The 22,248-nt window shown below is 47.6% G+C and overlaps 1 long non-coding RNA gene across 3 annotated transcripts; it reads right to left on the minus strand.

Moving 5' to 3' along the window:
- Positions 1-17,738: 17,738 nt before the first annotated feature.
- On the minus strand, positions 17,739-20,519 carry LOC109777980 (uncharacterized). Of its 3 annotated transcripts, none has more exons than XR_012204728.1 (4): positions 20,151-20,439; positions 19,830-20,042; positions 18,357-18,464; positions 17,739-18,180 (listed from the first exon to the last, which is right to left on the minus strand). It is a non-coding gene; the product is annotated as an uncharacterized lncRNA (long non-coding RNA). The 3 variants fall into 3 exon arrangements; XR_012204727.1 differs by having other exon boundaries at positions 17,739-18,183; XR_012204726.1 differs by lacking the exons at positions 17,739-18,180; positions 18,357-18,464 and having other exon boundaries at positions 19,874-20,042; positions 20,151-20,519.
- Positions 20,520-22,248: the final 1,729 nt, after the last annotated feature.

The following is a 22,248-nucleotide window of genomic DNA, read 5'->3' on the forward strand; positions in this document are numbered from 1 at the left end:
TCATGGTGAAGTCGTCATCCTTTCTTCGGGGGTTCCATCGTACTTACGAAAAAGGATAATGGGTATCTTCGGAAGAACTGGCCTCTAGAAGGTTGCTTATCTAGTAGATAACACCAGGAAAGGTGGCGAAAAGTAACTCTCGAATTGTAACTGAAGAAAATTTCGAGAGCAAAGTAAGAAGGTACCATGAGAAGTTTCGATCGGGCAGGCAATCGTTCGTTGCCTGAAGCGAAGTGTGAAAGGGGTTTAGAACAAAGGGAATAAGCATTGTGTCTGATACCAGAATAGATCACTAGGAAGGTGGTCCATGAATTACATATGAGGCCACGCGCGAGGAACAACTTTGGCAACGGGGTGTACAGGAGAGTCAGGTTTCGATCCTGTGGAATTGTGGGTTATGGGTCCACCATGTGGGTTAAAAGTAGGAAGGCGGAGACGTCTTGCGTGATCATGTAAGCAAGGCATGTCAGAGGATAGCCTGTCATTTATGTCGGCAACAACATCGATACCAAGGGCGGGGAACGAAGAGACCCATTTCCTGCTCATTGAACGAGGCAGACCAATAGGCAAAGTTCTCGTCCATCGGTGGCTACCGGAATGTCACCAACAATAGTAACAGGTTCTTACTGACAGAGTTGTACAACAAGATGCTTACCTAAGCAGGCGGTTATCACTGCTCAGTTAAGTCAGATTGCAAGAAAGGTTAAACAGAACAATGGAAAGGAAATACGATTATTAGATCAAACAGAACAATGGAAAGGAAAATGTGTTTAAACACATATTTCAGGGGTATATCCTTCCCAAGGACAAGCAGAGCATGATAACCATGGCAGGATATTAAGTAGAAAACCCGTTAGGAAAGGGGAGAGAAATTTCATGGCATTACCCATACAACGATGTTTGGATAATTTGATTAAGAAAATTTAGCATTGTGCTTCAAGCGTTCTTATTGATGATAGGAGTACCACATACATGCTTCGAGATAGCATTGACATGGTATTCAAGCAAAGGTCGGACTTCGGATACACGAAGGATCCATCAGGATAAACTTATTACACAAGGCATTCAATTTCCTCATGAAAAAAATGGATAACCTTGTTAAAAAGGAAACTATAACAATAGGGCCTCCGGCCAGGTGTGCTAGGCACGACATCACCTTACCGGGTCACATAAAGACCATTGTTATAACTCTTGGAAATATATTCCAACCATCATATCTGACCGAGATTCAGATCTGATGGTGTCAGGGTATCTCAGACTCAGGATGCCTGAGAAGAAAAGGCGTGACACAATTTGACGAGATGACATTGTAAGATTCTCGGGAAATGAACTATGAGAGCGAGTTCCGAACAAGGGTTCATCATTAAACCAAGGAGAGGATGAGGGGGTGGCTGATGGACTCAGCGACAATTCCTCGAGATTTCCAAAAACATGGATTTCCACAATCATGTGAACAAGGAGATAACATTTGTCAGATCAAATGATATAATGATGTATGCCTGAGGAAAACATACGCAAGTAAACATTGGTTGAAAGGTACACCCGAAATATGGGTTGGGTTGCACGACCAATGTCAGAATGTTGATCCAATAATCAATAGTCTAAGAATGAACGGCCGACCATTAACTTCAATGCAACAGGGTTGCTTGAATTACGGAGTCCAAGCAGCATCGTTCACTTGTCGATATTCCTGGTTAGGCAATACGGGGATCAAGAAAGAATGGTGCTTGTGAGAAGTATCATTACACCAAGAATTCTTAAGATGTGGAGCAATCCTCACAACATCCTTGCCATAAAAGACAGTAATACTTCAAGGTAGAACATAACATAATTCGGATAACAAGGAACTCAAGGTATAACACAAAACAAGAACAAGTTTTGTGTTGGAGGGAATGCAAGAATGTTGTCGATGTTAATACCAATCATCGAGGGGAAAGGATGGTATTTCTCATCAAGAATTCGATAGATATCTTGGAAGACCACAGAATGTTGATGATGATCCTGACACATTTGTCAAGAGGTTTCGAGAAGATGTAACTAATCGGCGATGACATCAAGTCAACGGAATGATGAAGCAAAAAGGTTATTGGAATCATGGGTACGACACAAACTTGAAATCAAGCTTGTTGTTCAAGGAAGAATGATATGACGAGGAAGATCAACGTAAGATTAGCTCATTGTCGAAGTTTGTGCGCTGGAAAGGTCCAGGTAGCACAGTTAAATTCGGCACGATAATGACATAGCCGAGCAGGCTAGGAATGACTTGAAGTATTATTAAACTCGTAAGCAACAAAAATTACTTAGAGTTATTGAATCGGAGTGCGGAATTGATTCACTTATCGGTGTCCTTGAGGGGTTCTAACAACTCAGAACCCGTTGGAAAAATTGGAATCGGCAAGAATATTAGTTGATGAAGAACTCATAAGAAGTTAAGTAGTTCCTTGGCATTCTCGAGATACCAGGGGGGTAATACTCGATGACAGACCAAAGTAGAGGTTGGACGGGGGTATTGCTCTGCAGAGGACAAGTGCTTAAACTTGCACGAGAAATGGTATTTAAAGGAGAACATGGTTGGAACCACGATTGCAAAAGGATCAATACACAGATACTAGACGATATCATATCAAGGAAATAGTTATTATTACAAGAAGCTTCTATGATAGGATCTACATCGTGTCCATGGGCATGAACACAAAGTTCAAGGTCGACTCCCACTTCTCCAATGCATACCCTTTCATTCACTTCTCGCGTTTGATGAAGTTGTAGTGTTGAAAATTTTTATCTGGCAAAATACCAGAAGAGTATGACTCATGAAAACTTTTGAGTTCACACATACTATGAAAGGCATAGGTTCAACCCATCGGGGCATCGTGGAAACATATACCACAAGCTTCAGGGGTAAATAACTCAAGCTCGATAGTAGAGCATGGGTGACAAAACGAGAGGATACAATTTACTGAAGGCATTATGTATCAGGGAAAGAACTTCCAAAGTGATTGAATATGAAGGACGTTGTCGGATAAAATCCAACAAGGTTCTGATGGTCCATAAAGGATCTGATGTGAGTATCGGCACACAACCAGAGGTAGAATCAATGCAAGGACCTTGGATTATAGAAACAACTAAGTAACTTATAGCTCAATTGCAAAGGAATTATGATTTACAAAGCGAAGGATCAGAAACAGACGCTCTGATCAAGGATGGATAAGTTCAATAGACATAGGGGCAAAATCGACGAAAATTTGATTGGCGAGAACCAGCTCACGTTTCAAATGACGTCTGAGCCGGAAGGATGAATTCTAGGCTCTGATTGAGGATTGCGAGCATTCGCAACAGATTGAATCAACTGACTCAAAATGATAATGACAAGAGATGCCAATAAGATTACGAGACTTAAGATTAATCATAATGCAAGTAAGCAAGAATTTCAAGAGCAAAAGACTCCTGAGGATTTTCGGAAGATCGAATGGTATTTTGAACACTTTTGTGAAATACTTGAATCAACTGGGGATGAGCAGATACTCGGTAAGCGCGAGAATTATCCGTAGGGGTATTCAGGTGACAAAGAACAGCAAGGCAGTAAGCTCAAAGGATTCTCGGAACAACAGAGAGAATTTCGGGGTATCTTGTAATAACAAGATCAACTGGGAAACATTGTATGAATGGCGAGTGTACGTTGTTATCCATAGGAGTTTATCGATGAAAGGTAATTGCAAAAGCGATGAACACAAGTTCTCGGGTTATCAGCGGAGAGTATCTTCAGGGTCTTCACGTGCAGCAGACGATCATCAGTAATAAGGGGCTCTCCGGGTGAAAGTGATAACGAGATCCTAATGTTAGATTTAGCAAAACTCACTTAACCCGAATAGAAGAGAGATCAGAGTCCCAGAGTATAGACAAGGAGTAAAAGATCCTAATACCACCCAATGGCGACGTGGGCCCGTAAGCCACACAGCCATGTCAGTAAAAGTTTAGCAATGACTAGACTCAACTTCGGCCAAGGAGTTGGAAAGAGGGATTCCTACAGGCAGTTGGCTCTGATACCAACTTGTGACGCCCCCGATTCGATCGTACACTAATCATGCACGCAAATGTGTACGATCAAGATCAGGGACTCACGGGAAGATATCATAACACAACTCTACAACATAAATAAGTCATACAAGCATCATAATACAAGCCAGGGGCCTCGAGGGCTCGAATACAAGTGCTTGATCATAGACGAGTCAGCGGAAGCAACAATATCTGAGTACAGACATAAGTTAAACAAGTTTGGCTTAAGAAGGCTAGCACAAAAGTAGCAACGATCGAAAAGGCAAGGCCTCCTGCCTGGGACCTCCTAACTACTCCTCGAAGCCGAACTCCATGCAGAATCATCCTCGGGATCTCTAGCTCCTGGACTCCAGCGCCTGGTTGCGACAACCAGGTATAGAAAGGGGGGAAAAGAGGGAGAAAAGCAACCATGAGTACTCATCCAAAGTACTCGCAAGCAAGGAGCTACACTACATATGCATGGGTATAAGTGTAAAGGGCCATATCAGTGGACTGCATGGCAGAATGCCAGAATAAGAGGGGGATAGCTAATCCTGTCGAAGACTACGCTTCTGGCCATCTCCATCTTGCAGCATGTAGAAGAGAGTAGATTGAAGTCCTCCAAGTAGCATCGCATAGCATAACCCTACCCGGCGATCCCCTCCTCGTCGCCCTGTTAGAGAGCGATCACCGGGTTGTATCTGGCACTTGGAAGGGTGTGTTTTATTAAGTATCCGGTTCTAGTTGTCATAAGGTCAAGGTACAACTCCGGGTCGTCCTTTTACCGAGGGACACGGCTATTCGAATAGATAAACTTCCCTGCAGGGGTGCACCACATAACCCAACACGCTCGATCCCATTTGGCCGGACACACTTTTCTAGGTCATGCCCGGCCTCGTAAGATCAACACGTCGCAGCCCCACCTAGGCTCAACAGAGAGGTCAGCACGCCGGTCTAAATCCTATGCGCGTAGGGGTCTGGGCCCATCGCCCATTGCACACCTGCACGTTGCGAGGGCGGCCGGAAGCAGACCTAGCCTAGCAGGCGTTCCAGTCCAATCCGGCGCGCGCCGCTCCGTCGCTGACATCAAGAAGAGCTTCGGCTGATACCACGACGTCGAGTGCCCATAACTGTTCCCGCGTAGCTGGTTAGTGCGTATAGACCAAATGGCCAGACTCAGATCAAATACCAAGATCTCGTTAAGCGTGTTAAGTATCCGCGAATGCCGACCAGGGCTTGGCCCACCTCTCTCCTAGGTGGTCTCAACCTGCCCTGTCGCTCCGCCACAAAGCAACAGTCGGGGGCCGTCAGGAACCCAGGCCCACCTCTACCGGGATGGAGCCACCTGTCCTTTCAGCCCCCTCATCAGAATCACTTGCGGGTACTCAACGAGCCGACCCGACTTTAGTCACCACATGTGTCATGTATATAAAGTATATAGTATATACCCGTGATCACCTCCCGCAGTGATCACGACCCAGTAGTAGCATGGCAGACGGACAAGAATGTAGGGCCACTGATGCAAAAAACTAGCATCTTATTCTAAGCAGTAGGATAGCAGGTAAGGGTAACAACTATAGCAACAATGACAGGCTATGCAGCAGAATAGGATTAACCGAAAGCAGTAACATGCTACACTCTTCTAATGCAAGTAGTATATAGAAGAATAGGCGATATCTGGTGATCAAGGGGGGGCTTGCCTAATTGCTCTGGCAAGAAGGAGGGGTCGTCAACAGCGTAGTCGGTCGGGGCACCAGCAGCGACGTCGGTCTCGTAGTCTACCGGAGAGAACAGGGGGAAGAAACAATGAATACAATGCAAACAGATGCATAACGATGCATGACATGACAAAGCGTGATGCTAGGTGTGCCCAAACGCGGTAGTAGGTGATACCGGCGAAGGGGGGGGGGACATCCGGGAAAGTATTCCCGGTGTTTCGTGTTTTCGGGCAGATGAAGCGGAGGTGAAAGTTCCATGTTCGCTATGCTAGGAACGTGTGGCTGACAAACGGACTACGTATTCGGATTCGTCTCGTCGTTCTGAGCAACTTTCATGTACAAAGTTTTTCCATCCGAGCTACGGTTTATTTTATATTAAATTTTAAAGATTTAATTTATTTTTAGAATTTAATAAATTAATTTAATTCGAAATTTAATTAATGCATCAGCAGTCAACGTTGACCGTTGACCTGGTCAACCTGACAGGTGGGTCCCACCTGTCAGGGGCTGTTAGCTAATTAACAGTAGTTAATTAGGTTAATTAGTTATTAGGTCAATTAATCTTAATTAGTTAATATTAACATGATTAATTAAGTTAATTAATATTCCAATTATTTTTATTAGTTAATTAATTATTTTTAATTCTTTTTTTAATAACGTTCTGGGCGTGGGGCCCCAAGGTCAGTGGCTCAGGGGGAGCCCTAGCGGGCGAACGGGCACGGGTCTCGGGCGCGGTTGCAGGCGCCCGATGGGGCGAGCCCGGGCGCGGCCAGCGGCACGGCGCCGGCGAGGCAGAGCGCGCCGCGGCGGGGGCGGCGGGCGGCAGAGGGAGCAGAGCGAGACGGGCGACGGCCGGCGACGCAGGAGGGCACGGCTGTGCGGCAGTAGCAGCCGCCGCTGCAGCCGCAACAGCAGCGCAACGCATGAGCAGCAGCAGGGGTAGGCAGGGCGGCGTCGAGCGCGCGCGCACTGTGAGGGGAGCAGCAGCGAGGCGGAACCAATGCGGCACGCGGCGGAGCAAGGCCACGGTAGAGCGGGGCGAGGGGAGCAGGGGGCGTGGCCACGCGCGGGGCGCGGGCGATCGGCCAGGCCACGGCTGCGGCAGCTTGAGCAGCAGCTACTAGGAGCAGGGGTGCAAGCATGGCGCGGTGAGCGCGGGCGGGGCGAGGCGGAGTGCGGGAGCAGGGAGAGGAGGGGAAGGCGAACGGGGCGCTCACGACGGTTCGTAGGGGACTGGCAGCAAGCTCGGGGAGGAGGACGGGGACGACGAGGCCGGGGTCGGGTCGGTGACGGTGATGAGGACGACGGGGCGGCGTCGAGGAGCCGGGCGCAATCCGATGGGGAGGAGGACGGGGACGCGGCGACGGCGGGGCAGTGTCAGGCGGCTTCGGGTCCTCGTGCGACGGCGGTGGTCGATGACGACGGGCGGCGATGGTGACGGCGAAGGGGGGCGGGATCGCTCCCCTTCCCGATCCAGATCGGAAACGAGAGGGGGATGGGAGAGGCGAGCGACTGGGAGTAGTGGGGGTTAGGGTTTCGTGCGAGAGGGGATAAGGGAGTGGGGGTGGCTGGTTGGGCCTGATGGGCCGGTCGGGTGGCCTGGAGGCCTGCTGGGCCGTGGCCCAGTGGGGGGTGCTTTCCTTTTCTTCCCCCTTTTTTTATTCGTTTTGTTTTCTTTTACTTTTATTTATTTTTCTTTTCTGTTCTATTTTCTAGTTTCATTTTATTTTAGTTTTTTAAAAACATAAAAAGTTGCACCTAATTTATTATCACTAATTATACGTCAGCCACAAAAAGTTTAAACCCTAAATAAAATAGCTTAACATTTTATAAATAATAAAAGACATTTATTAAATTGGTTATGTTACTGTTTTATTCATCTTAGAGTAGTTAAGCATTTTATAAAAGTGTGGTTCCTCCACCATAATTACCTATGCAATATTTGGTTCACCCGAACATTTTAGTTTTTAATATTTGAAAACTTTTATTGTTTGCTGGATTTTGAATTTGAATTTGAATCGGTTTTGAACTAACGCGAGATTAGCAACAGTAACGGAGGTGACGTGGCATCGTTAGCAGAGTTTTACTATAGCCTAATTATCCGGGCGTCACAGCTCACCCGCTCGCGGAGGACGCCAGTCCATGCGTACCTCTCCTTGACGGCGGGTGGTTCCGACGCGGCCTCCGTTGGCTCTGCCATGGGCGTGGCCGGCGCATGTTCAGGCGGAGGCGGCGGTAGCATAGGGTAGACGCACTCCCCCGCCGCCAACAGCTGCAGCGCCTCCTCCGTGCCTGGCTAGCGCGCATCCTCCTCGCATTGGGACTCCTCCGTGGCATGCTGGAGCACCTCCTCGAGTGTGGCCTGGTATGCCGTCGCCTCCTCCTCGTCCTCCTATGCAACCATCAAGGGGGGTGGTGCACACCCGGCGCCGCGGCGGCACATGTCGTGCTCGGTTGTGAACCATACTTCCTAGTTCGGGGAGTCTGGCGCGTACGCCAGGTCGCGGTGCTGCTCGGGCGTCAGGAGGGTACGGTGCCTAAGCACCTCCTCCGGGTGTGCGCGCAGTGATCGCGGTACCGTCGGCACCGGGATGCGGTGGGGGCTGACGTGCCAGCGATGGGGAGGTTGACATTGGGCCACGACAGTGGCACGCGGTACTGCCAATGGTATTGCGCATGGTGCACCGGCATGTAGAGCCGGTCCCGTGGCCAGCGAGCCCTCCCCGCTCGTGGCACATGCTAAGTTGTCCAGCGGCGACGATTGCGCGCGAAATGAGTCAGCGCCAGCGTCGAGCTTGCACTTGCCCTTGCCCTTGTTGTCGAAGAACCCCATGGCGGACGCGCGGGCTAGTTAGGGTTTTTTTCGCCGGCGAGGGAGCGAGGGTGGCCAGATGTGTACGGGTGTGGGAGGAGAAGTTGATGAGGCCGCCCCCCTGCATACATGCATTTAGAAAAGATGTGGACTTCGAGGCTTCCATATGTTGCCATGAGGCCCAAGGTAGGTGTATGCATTGACTACGACTACGTATGGTAGTTGTGCTTCTGCGGCCGACACATGGATATTCAGATGGACCGGCTCGCCGAGGGTGGTGACCATGTCGAAAGCATTAGCACCTAGACACACACAAAGAAGAGAGAGGGGGAGGGGGTGCAGTGTTATATGTAATCTAACGGCCACCTTTTTCCTGCTCCCTCTCTCTATCTAATCCTTTAACATCTGATTTAGTGTGCATGCATCTCTAAAAAACTTACATGGGGCGTGAACGGCCACCTTATAGTGAATGTGCTCGTGCACAAAAAAAGGGTGCCCTCGGGTGGATATGCACGGTTCCAACAATGTAAAACGAAGGTTCTTTTGTAAAGACCAACTTATAGAGAAGGCTCTCATGCACCAAAAAAGGGCGCCCTTGGGTGGGTATGCATGGTTCCGACAATGAAGTACGGAGGTTCTTGTGTAAGCGTTGCGATGATGATTTATCTAGCTATCTATAGCTCCATCCGCTATAGTCCTTTAACATTCGATTTAATGCGCACGTAGTATAAAACCTTACACCAGGGTTGAATGGTGTCGGTGGGTGCAACGCCCACCAAAGTCCAGTGCAAAGAAAGGGTGTGGTGGTTATATGTAATCTAACAATGCGATGACACACTGTGAATGGTTTATGGAATCGACTGGAAAAATGACATGGCATTACAATGTAAAACAGAGGTTCTTGTGCAATGACCAACTTATAGAGAAGGCTCTCGTGCACAAAAAATGGGTGCCCTCGAGTGGATATGCACGGTTCCGACAATGTAAAATGAAGGTTCTTGTGCAACAGCCAACTTATAGAGAAGGCTCCCATGCACCAAAAAAGGGTCCCTCATGTCGGTATGCATGGTTTCGACAATAAACTATGAAGGTTCTTGTGCAAGCATTGCGATGATGGTATATCTAGCTCTATCGCTCCATCCCTTTCTAGTCCTTTAACATCTTATTTAACGTGCACACATCATAAAAAACTTACACAGAGGTCGGATGGTGTTGGTGGGTGTAACATCCGCCTTATAGTGATGATGGTGGGTGCAGAGTCCACTGCAAAGAAAGGGTGTGGTGGTTATATGTAATCTAACGATGCGATGACATGTCGTGAATGGATTATGGAATCAATTGAAAAAATGACATGGTATTACAATGTAAAACTGAGGTTCTTGTGCAGCGACCAACTTATATTGAAGTCTCTGGTGCACAAAAAAGGGTGCCCTCAGGTGGATATGCACGGTTCTGACAATGTAAGTAGAGGTTCTTATGCAACGACTAACTAATAGAAAAGGCTCTCTCGTGCGCAAAAGAGGGTGGTCTCAGGTGGGTATGCATGGTTCCGACAATGTAAAATGGAAGTTCTTGTGTAAGCATTGTAGTGATACTATATCTAGCTATCTATCGCTAATCCATCTCTAGTCCTTTGACATCAGATTTAGCGGGCACACATCATGAAAAACACACACGATTCGAATGGTGTCAGTAAGTGCAACGTCCGCCTTATAGTGATGATGGTGGGTGCAACGTCCACTGCAAAGAAAAGGGGGCAGGTGGTTATGTTTAATCTAACGATGTGATGACACATAGTGAACGGGCTATGGAATCAATTGGAAAGCTGACATGACATTACAATGTAAAATTGAGGTTCGTGTGCAACGATCAACTTATAGAGAAGGCTCTCGTGCAGAAAAAGGGTGCCCTCAGTTGGATATGCACGGTTTCAACACTGTAAAATGAAGGTTCTTGTGCAACGACCAACTTATAGAGAAGGCTTTCGTGCACATAAAAAGGGTGCCCTTGGGAGGGTATGCATGGTTCTCCGTTGGGGCCAAATTTCATGTAATCTTGATTTTTCTTCTCGTCAAATGACCAAGGGCAGGGGAGTGCATCGCGGCGGCGCACCACGGACAGTGGGGGTGGTGTGGCCTTGGGGGCCGGGCCTGGAGTCGTAGTGGCCAGGTGGAGGCAGGCGGCGCGCCGCTCCTGCATTGATGAATCTCCGACGGCGTAGATAGCAGATCTGATATCGGGCGGTTTTCGATCCCTTCGAGGAGGACCGATCTTGGTCGGTTGGGCCCGCATATGAACAAAACGCTGCAGGACCATTATTTCATGTTGGTGCCAGTGTACTGCCCTCTTTAGTGTTTTAGTCTGCTACTTGTAAGATTACCATTTTGGTACACTAGCATTACTTTGTGCTTTTACTCTTCATAAACTGCAATTGAAGGACCATGTCACTTTGTCCATTGAGGAGACGCATGTGTTGTCTCATTCCAAATAATGTCCGGTAACATAGATTTTGATCCTTTTCAAGTGAGTCACATTTGAAAACATATAATTACAAAACTACTATATACATAAATTTGAAATGTAAAAAATGAACTATTTAGTTGGTAGGTTTAGATGACATTGGGGTGAAAATGTTGTACCACAAATTTGGACCATGCACATGCCTGCTGAAGTGAGCGATGATGTATCTTCAAGTACGTACATCCTGTTTTATTTCCTACTACTCGAAAATACTTGTTGTAGGAATGGATGTATCTAGATGCATCCATTCCTACGACAAGTATTTTCGGACGGAGGGAGTATATCTTAGTCTCGTCAACAAGTAGCAATGGGGCATGTACTTGTACATGGAGAAATGCACTCACGAGATCATAAATGAAAGAAGGCAGGATGCAGCTAAGCAATGATAGAAGCATGTGCTGTGGCACGCAACCATTTGATCATATTGCACTAGTCCACTATGGAACCATACGGATAGGGGGTGTTTGGTTCCCTGTGCTGCATGTGGTTCGCATCCACCATGCAAATTTTCATTGTTTGGTACCCTGCATGGGCTTTTCAGCCTGGCCTAGTGGATGCAAAAAGAGGCCTCTCAGCCAGGCTGAGGGAAACGCAGAGATTGAGCGTAGCTCGCGTGCAGGCGCGTTCCTTCGCTTTTCTTCTCCCCTTTGTTCTCTTCTGACCAAGCACTCTGCAGGCGCCCTTGTCAAGCCGTCGCCGTCCTCAACCAACAGCCGCTGCTGCCCTCGTCATGCCCCGCCGTCCTCCGCCGCCGCCGTCCTCGACCAAGCGTCGCCGCCCTCGTCGACCAAGCGCTGCCACCCTCGTCAAGCCGCCGCCGTCCTCGACCAGCAGCCGCCGCTGCCCTCGTCAAGCCCCGCCGTCCTCCGCTGCTTCCGTCCTCGACCAAGCGCCGCCGCCCTCGTCAAGCCCCCGCACACCAGATCTTGCAGCCTCGCGCCGCCACACGCTGGATCCTGCCGTCTAGAGCCGCTGCGCTTCGGATCTCGTCGTCCCGTGCTGCTGCATCATCGAGTGTGTCATGATTCAGTTCAAGTATGCGAGATAGTTACTGGAGTAGTGCAATGTTGGCCATGGCTGGCGGCTCGAGCGCAGGAGATTATATGCTAGCCATCTCCTCTGTCGCTGTAGTAGCAAACGATGATTTGGCAAGCCTAGCAAAATTCAGAAGATGGTCATCTCCTCTACACGAGGTGCAGCCATATGATGCAAGTTAACCAAACACCCATCTCTGCTCGTCCTTGCATCGGCCAACTAGGCTGAGCTCACCCAGGACCCCTCGTGCAATGCAGCCTGTAGCTACCCAGGGAACCAAACACGCCCATAGCTGTTGCAGCCATAGCAAAGGCGGTATGACAGATTGCTCCAACGAAAATCACACCACCCTAATGTTGGGGAACGTAGTAATTTCAAAAAAATTCCTACGCACACGCAAGATCATGGTGATGCAAAGCAACGAGAGGGGAGAGTGTTCTCCACGTACCCTCGTAGACCGAAAGCGGAATCGTTATGACAACGCGGTTGATGTAGTCGTACGTCTTCACGATCGACCGATCCTAGTACCGAAAGTACGACACCTCCGCGATCTGGACACGTTCGGCTCGGTGACGTCCCACGAACTCACGATCCAGTAGAGTTTCGATGGAGAGCTTCGTCAGCACGACGGCATGATGACCGAGGTGGATTATGGTGGAGGGGGGCACCGCACACGGCTAAGAGATCAAGGATCAACTTGTGTGTTTATGGGGTGCCCCTGGCCACATATATAAATGATGGAGGGAGGAGGAGGCCGGCCATCATAGGGCGCGCCCAAAGTGTGGAGTCCTACTAGGACTCCCTAGTCCTAGTAGGATTCCACGTCCCACATGGAATAGGAAAAAGGGAAGGGAGAAGGAGAAGGAAGGAAGGGGGCGCCCCCTTTCCCTAGTCCAATTCGGACCAGTCCATGGGGAAGGGGCGCGGCCACCCTTGAGGCCTTTCTCTCCTTTCCCATATGGACCATTCAAGCCCAATACGAATTCCCGTAACTCTCCGGTACTTCGAAAAATACCTGAATCACTCGGAACCTTTCCGATGTCCGAATATAGCCTTCCAATATATCGATCTTTACGTCTCGACCATTTCGAGACTCCTCGTCATGTCCCCGATCTCATCCGGAACTCCGAACAAACTTCGGTCATCAAATCACATAACTCATAATACAAATCGTCAGAGAACGTTAAGCCTGCGGATCCTACGGGTTCGAGAACTATGTAGACATGACCGAGACTCATCTGTGGTCAATAACCAATAGCGGAACCTGGATGCTCATATTGGTTCCTACATATTCTACGAAGATCTTTATCGGTCAAACCGCATAACAACATACGTTGTTTCCTTTGTCATCGGTATGTTACTTGCCCGAGATTCGATCGTCGGTATCTCAATACCTAGTTCAATCTCGTTACCGGCAAGTCTATTTACTCGTTCCGTAATGCATCATCCCGCAACTAACTCATTAGTCACAATGCTTGCAAGGCTTATAGTGATGTGCATTACCGAGAGGGTCCAGAGATACCTCTCCGATACACGGAGTGACAAATCCTAATCTCGATCTATGCCAATTCAACAAACACCATCGAAGACACCTGTAGAGCATCTTTATAATCACCCAGTTACGTTGTGACATTTGATAGCACACAAGGTGTTCCTCCGGTATTCGGGAGTTGCATAATCTCATAGTCTGAGGAACATGTATAAGTCATGAAGAAAGCAGTAGCAATGAAACTGTAACGATCATAATGCTAAGCTAACGGAATGGGTCAAGTCAATCACATCATTCTCTAATGATGTGATCCCGTTAATCAAATGACAACTCATGTCTATGGCTAGGAAACTTAACCATCTTTGATTCAACGAGCTAGTCAAGTAGATGCATACTAGTGACACTCTATTTGTTTATGTATCCACACATGTACTAAATTTCCGGTTAATACAATTCTAGCATGAATAATAAAAATTTATCATGAAATAAGGAAATAAATAATAACTTTATTATTGCCTCTAGGGTATATTTCCTTCACCTAAAATTTCCATCGTACTACCCATTAATGTTGTCTGATTTCCACGGAAACAAATGTATAGGGGCTAAGGTATTGTAGGTTCTAGACTTCTATTTCATGCCACATTTACATGTTTTTGCTGATATGAGTACTCAAACCTAAATGAAGAAAAAGCTGTCGTAGCATCCCTGACCGCTCTAGTCTTCTTACTTCACGGAGGTATCCAACGCAGGTACCGTAGATGCTGGTGTTGCTGCCTTTCAAAACTTGCACTAACATTGGCTTCTCCTGGCAAGCAATGTCTACATCAATCGCTCTAATCTTCAAGCAACAAAACACCTTCCATGACAGCTAGTCGCCTAGTCAAAAGGGAGTTTTCCACTCAAATAGTTCATTCCACAAAAGATTACAAACATATACGTAATGCTTCCATATTACAGGGTGAAACTTTGTGCACTGTGAGCAATAAGGCCACCTCCAACGCGCGACCCCATCTTGTCCGCGTGCGTCCGTTTGACCAAAACGGACAGTTGACATAGCCTAACGCGCGACCGCATCCTCAAATTTTATCCGTTTGGCGTCCGGCCCGCCCCATTTCCAGCGCAAACATGCGCCCGGTTTGCGTCCACACGGACGTCGAACGAACGGGCACGCGCATGCTCGGTGTCCGCCTTGGGAACGCGTGGCGGCCTTTCACCTACCTCCACCGCCCATATTCAATGCACACGAACGGCGGGCCCCGGTAGTCAGTCACACGACGAGGGTCATCGTCCTTCTTAAATTGCCGTGGACCGGCCAGTCCACAGCTTCCATTTCCTGGCCGACCTGTCTCCTCGAGCCATGACAGGTCTAGCAAACCCTAGCCAGCGCTGCCACACCCCCACTCGCCCACCTCCCCGCCGGCGCCATGGGATAGCCTTGGAGCAGCAAGGGGAAGCGCATGAGGCCGGCTCCTCCTCTGGTCGACGCCGCTCCAGCAGATCCGCGCCGCCCGCACCACCTTCTCCTCCCGCACCACCTGCTCTGCCCGCCTTTCAGATCGCGCCACCGGTGGCCGGCGATCGCAACAGGTAGTACATCCACGTCAACGTCTGCCGCTGGTACTGGGAGACGTCCATGCCACTCCCGTGGGGAGATGTCCATTTGCCAAACTGCTGGCATCTCTCCGTGGACCGCATGCCAATCCCAGCGGTGCCGGTGAGCAGTCGTGCCCGCCGCGAAGAGATCAGCCGTCGTCGCACCCACCTGCCACCGGATCTCCTCCAGGACGCCAGGTACGCCATTGATTCGCCGCTGTGGGACACGTGGTTCCGCAACGAGCACGACCTGTGGCGGCGGTCCTTCTTTGCTGGTCGCCCTCCTAGCCCACGGGCTCGTGCACACAGCCCGCCCCAAGTGCGTGGCCGTAGGCGTGTGCACGACATCTCGCCGTCGCCATCTCCGTCGCCTCCACCGCCGCCACCCATGACCGACGAGGAGGACACCAGGATCAGGCGGCATGTCATGGAGGACTCCATGAACACGCACGACGAGCGGCAGTGGGACGGCATGGAAACTGCCATGGCCCTCTCGACGGCCGGTGACGTGTGCTACCTCTTGAGCACTGCGTTGGTTTTCCCTTGAAGAGGAAAGGGTGATGCAGCAAAGTAGCGTAAGTATTTTCCTCAGTTTTTGAGAACCAAGGTATCAATCCAGTAGGAGGCCACACACGTGTCCCTCGCACCTACACAAACAAATAAATCCTCGCAACCAACGCGATAAGGGGTTGTCAATCCCTACACGGCCACTTACGAGAATGAGATCTGATAGACATGATAGGATAATATTTTTGGTATTTTTATGGTAAAGATGCAAAGTAAAGTAAAAGGCAATAAAAATAACTAAGTGTTGGCGGATTAATATGATGGAAAATAGACCCGGGGGCCATAGGTTTCACTAGCGGCTTCTCTCAAGAGCATAAGTATTTACGGTGGGTGAACAAATTACTGTTGAGCAATTGAAAGAATTGAGCATAGTTATGAGAATATCTAGGTATGATCATGTATATAGGCATCACGTCCGAGACAAGTAGACCGACTCCTGCCTGCATCTACTATTATTACTTCACACATCGACCGCTATCCAGCATGCATCTAGAGTATTAAGTTCATAAGAACAGAGTAACGCTTTAAGCAAGATGACATGATGTAGAGGGATAAACTCATGCAATATGATATAAACCCCATCTTGTTATCCTCGATGGCAACAATACAATATGTGCCTTGCTGCCCCTACTGTCACTGGGAAAGGACACCGCAAGATTGAACCCAAATCTAAGCACTTCTCCCATTGCAAGAAAGATCAATCTAGTAGGCCAAACCAAACTGATAATTCGAAGAGACTTGCAAAGATAACCAATCATACATAAAAGAATTCAGAGAAGATTCAAATATTGTTCATAGATAAACTTGATCATAAACCCACAATTCATCGGTCTCAACAAACACACCGCAAAAGAAGATTACATCAAATAGATCTCCACAAGAGAGGGGGAGAACATTGTATTGAGATCCAAAAAGAGAGAAGAAGCCATCTAGCTAATAACTATGGACCCGAAGGTCTGAGGTAAACTACTCACACTTCATCGGAGAGGCTATGGTGTTGATGTAGAAGCCCTCCGTGATTGATGCCCCCTCCGGCGGAGCTCCGGAATAGGCCCCAAGATGGATCTCACGGGTACAGAAGGTTGCGGCACTGGAATTAGGTTTTTGGCTCCGTATCCGGTAGTTTGGGGGTACGTAGGTATATATAGGAGGGAGAAGTACGTCAGTGGAGCAACATGGGGCCCACGAGGGTGGAGAGCGCGCCCGGGGGGTAGGCGCGCCCCCTACCTCGTGGCCTCCTGGTTGATGTCTTGACGTAGGGTCCAAGTCCTCTGGATCACGTTCGTTCCGAAAATCATGTTCCCGAAGGTTTCATTCCGTTTAGACTTCGTTTGATATTCTTTTTCTGCGAAACTCTGAAATAGGCAAAAAACAGCAATTCTGGGCTGGGCCTCCGGTTAATAGGTTAGTCCCAAAAATAATATAAAAGTGTATAATAAAGCCCATTAATGTCCAAAACAGAATATATTATAGCATGGAACAATAAAAAATTATAGATACGTTGGAGACGTATCAACGTGGCCATCCCGAAGCTGGATCACCGTCAAGGAGGAGGTGCGGGTGGTGCAGCCCCTCGGTGCGTGGAACCTTCGCCTCGAGGGCCAGCGGTGGAGCTGGTCCTGCACCGCGGCGGAAATGGCCGACTCGGTGGGAGTCGACACATGGTCAGCCACGCCACTGCGGTTGCCGGAGCAGGAGCCACGGGAGGAGGTGGTGCAGGCGCCGCCGGCGCCTCCGGTCTGGCAGGGGCCGCCAGCCCACCTTTGCCAGCCACCTCCGTACGTCGACCTCACCGGGACGACAACGAGTAGAAGGGCGGCTTCTAGAGACGACAGTGGCCTCACCGGCAACGGCGGCGAACATTTTTATCAAGTTTTATGTCTTTTTTGAAGTTTTAGTTTAATTATGAACTATGGTGAACTTGGGTACTGCAGCCGTCTGGCCTTTTAATGTTTATATTTATGAGTTCGTATTATTTGCAAGTCTATTTGGCCTTTTTTCTTTTTGCACAAATGCAAGTCCAAAACACACGAACGTTTTGGGGTGAGCCGTGCCCGTTGGGCGAACTGATGGGTGCACGACCGAAACGGACGGCCATGTCCGTTTTGCTACCCCAGACAGAGAAAAAGCGGACGAAGCGGACATCCGTTTGGGTCGCATTGGACTAAATAACAAGCTCTAGAAAAAGAAACTCAATAGAACTCACATCCTGGGCTTTCTGCCAGCAGAAGGAATTGAGTAAAACAGGTCATGGTTGAATTTGGCTTGCATCAGTCAAAGCCTGCTTTATTTTTCAGTATTTTCTTCCGCTTCACACTACTTTTCTTCTGATAGTGAATCTTTCTCGTCAGATTCAGCTCTTAATTCATTGCTTTTGTACTATGTGGCATCCTCGAATCCTTTCTGGGGTAGTACTGCTAATCATCCATGTCAGACAAAAGTAACAAAGCAGTTAGAAAAGAAGTACTGCTAATACAAGTCCAAAGCGTTAACAACGTTGGACACAAAGTCCTGCTCATACACATACACCACACAATTTAACAAGTGCCCATTGATTTAGAGAAATAGATGGGGGCCAAAGGAGGTTTACCTGTGCACCACTGCAGCAAAGGGTCAGCTGTCTCCTGGACAACGAATCCTGGACAACGATGCATGTCCTTTCGGCTGTGCAGATCAGGAAAAAGTGGCGCATTTTGCTCTGCGGTTTAGAGTAACTAAATAGATCTTCAATATTCCGAGGGTATTCCCTTAGAAAGGTTGCTGAAAATCGTGACAATTTGGACAACACGTACGCAAAAAAATAAAGAAGCGGGATACAGTTGCGAAAGTGTCTTGGACTACGCCCACTGGAATCGCTCCCATTCAATTTCGTCTTGAGATCCCAGCCACTATATTAAGGTCGTATGTATTAGATGAATTTGCACCATGTATAGCTTTCCAGCGTTTTCGTATCAAACGAACTCCACGCGCTATCTGCAACAACTACCAACGCCCACCAACCCAGCATCAATTCAGCACCCCCGCTCCTCATCCTCCCATTACTGCCCTTCCCCCTTCTTCCCCACAACCCAGGACACCTGATTCTTCCCATCAAGGTTGCCATGACCGGCGACCCTGTGCTGCCATGGACGGCGACACCACGTCCTCCATGGAACCAAGTCTTGCGTTCTGGAGGCCAGTGACAACGTGTGTGTGTGTGGAGAAAGCCAGGTAGCCGTCGTTGCTGTGCTTATCACGTTCTGGGCACCACGTCTGCCCTAGGCGCTGACTCCATGTTCTGCGTTCTGGCGGCCAGCGACCACATCATTGCCGGCACCGCTTCCTAGCAAACCTCGTCCGCGTCACGGTCATCCCCGTCGCCATAAAACTCGGTATGGCCATGCTACGCCTCGGCAACGGTGCCATGTACACCGTGCTTGCCCTGGTCGTCGTGGCCGGCGTCCTGGACCTTGGCTTGCGCATGGCTCGCGTGCACCGAGTCTCTGACCCTGCCCCCGCTTGATAGCCATGAATGTGATATCGATCCACTTTGCCTCAGCTGAGCTAGCTCACATGTGACACAAGTACACAACAGATTCGTGGGGGCCTAATAAATGTGATTCAATGTATACCAGCAAGTATCTACTGCGTATAGGTTCAAAGCAAAATTAAACTGCATTTATAGAAGCCATCCCAAGACAATAACGTACGTGTGGATTCAGGGGGGTGAGCTCCCGCGAGCTCCTCGTCCGCGTCAGATACAGTTGACATTAGCATTTGTTGGACTATAGTTGGCCCACATATTGAAAAATGAGGGCATATGCTCAATACAGGTTGCACCTGTCCTTCAGTTACTGGATAGGCTTGCTAGGCTACTAAAGTGTTGTTGCTCTCCCGAACGAGGCACGCTATTGTTTTTATGAAATGAAAAATGGTAGGGGGCCTCCCTCTGGATTTAGTTCAAAAGGAATCACTTGGAAGAAAACCATCACAAAGTTCAGAAAGGACCCCGCAAAAAAATCAGATAAAAGGAGCAACGAAGAAATCCAACTGCAAACGAAGATAGCGAAGGGAAAGAACAAACCTGGAATGATCCACAACATGGGTGGACGCACAACAACAATAACAACAGGAAAAGGATCTCCTTCTGAAACAGGCAGCAACAAGCCAACTACTCTGCTTACAAGACAAAAAGGGAAGAACATCACAACTGATACATAAGAAGAGGAAGTAAAAAAGGCAATCACAACTGCAGTCGTCCACCACCAAAGGATCATAGTCCAGCCGCATCTCCAACCTGCACAAAGGAGTCAACACTTAGATTCTGCAGCATCAATGGGGACGGCAGCACTCAAATTCGTCCGAGGAAAGAGAAGTGGTGGTACTCAGATCCCGCTGAACTCACCGGAGAGGATGGTGATGTGGTGAACAGCGTCCGCATCCACGGGGGACAGAGGTGGGGAGGAGCAGGAGATGATGTTCGATGGCGATGTGGAGGCGGAGGCCGAGCAGTGCGGGTGGCGCCAGCCACGCTGTAGCTCGTCGGCCGGGGCTTCCAAACGCCGTCTAGGTCGTGATGGCGGCGAATCCCAACACATCTTGTCACGGGCTGTCGACCTCGAGGTCGAGGCGCTCACGTACTTCAGTTCCCTCTCCACATCCCGCCGATTGGAGCAGCTTCTCCAAGTGAGGCCTCGACGGGAACAAAGACTACACAAAGGAGAGTCGTCTCCATCAAGATAGAGTAGGGGTGGTGGGGATTCATGACCGCTGTGATGCTGTCTGCCCACACGGGAGGAGTATATGCGGCCGACAATGATTGACGGAAAAAAGTGAGGCATTTCTCATGGGCTAGGAACCGTGGGCGGTGTGGAGCCTCTCGTGGGCTGGAACCGTATGCGAAGCGGGTTGAGGACTGGCTCCCTGCCAGTTGGACACTGGCTCTACTGGCCTATGAACAGGGGACCATGGCCCCATTTTAGCTACAAGGGGAAATAACAATCAACCATCTAAAATAGAGAAAATGAAAAGAGGGAAAGTAGGGGGACCGGATCCCAACAAGGAACGTCTGGCTCTGATTGCCATCTCTAAAGGGAAACACAATAGCTTTGCTTTTCCACACACACACACACACACACACACACACACACACACACACACACACACACACACATATATATATATATATATATATATATATATATATATATATATATATGTTACTATTCATCACTCAGGATGCAGAATAAGTTATTCTTCACCCGAGGTAATCTTACGATCACTTCCTAAATAAATTACGTTTAGAATATAAATAATTACATGCACATTAATTCAATATGTAAAATTTGGTCTAAAAAAAGTTATAAGATCAGAAAAATCACATTTTATGTATGTTTTACAATATGTTTTTACATTTGTAATTTTATGTAACATAAAATATTTTTTGCGGCGAGTACATATTTTCTTACGTTCTTTTTTTATGTATGAAATATGACAAAATTTACAAAACGTAAAAATACGGTGCATTGATGTCAAAATAAAGAAGGGGTGAAGAATAACTATTCCTCACCCAGGGTGACGAATAGCGCGACCCTATATATACATGACAAATGTTTCCTACAAATAGTGGTAGTTACCACCTCTTGTGTTTTGTATGTTGTATATAGTATCTGTCGAAATCGAGAGTATGTACGTGTAGTATGTAGTATATAATAATGATTAGGTAGTATATATACTAATTTTTAGGTAGTATATAACATCTTTTGAGCATTCTCTATTTTACGTACGAATATGTAGGTATTTCACAAATATAACAAAAACTATGGGCTCATATGCAATTTTTTAATGTAACTTGCTTTGAAATATCTTAGATATAGTATACGAATATATTTAAAATGATAAAATAGTATATATAGTACCACATGGTAGTATATGAGACATATTGGGTAACTACCACCGGGTGGTAGGATGGATTTTCCATCCCGGGATTGACTATTCGTCACCCTGGGTGAGGAATAGTTATTCTTCACCCCCTCTATTTTAATAGCAATGCATTGTAATTTTATATTCCGTAAATTTTGTCTTATTTTATACGTAAAAATAGATCGTAAGAAAATATGTAGTCGCCGTAAAAAATATTTTATGTTACGTAAAATTACAAACGTAAAAATATACTTAAAAAATACATAAAATGCATTTTTTCTGATCTTATGACCTATATTTTTGTTTTTTATGCCAAATTTTACGTAGTGAATCAAGTTGAATGTAACTATTTTTATTTTAAACGTAATTTATTTATGAAACGACCTAAAATTACCTCGGGTGAAAAATAACTTATTCTGCACCCTGGGTGATAAATAAATATATATATATATACATTCATATCGGTTTTACTACATAAAATTTGGCATAAGAAAGCAAAAATATAGGTTTTAAGTCTAGAAAATTTGCATTTTATGTATATTTTACCTTATGTTTTTACATTTGTAATTTTAGGTAACATA

Source organism: Aegilops tauschii, chromosome 3 (assembly GCF_002575655.3).
Source record: "Aegilops tauschii subsp. strangulata cultivar AL8/78 chromosome 3, Aet v6.0, whole genome shotgun sequence".
NCBI classification, from domain to species: domain Eukaryota; kingdom Viridiplantae; phylum Streptophyta; class Magnoliopsida; order Poales; family Poaceae; genus Aegilops; species Aegilops tauschii.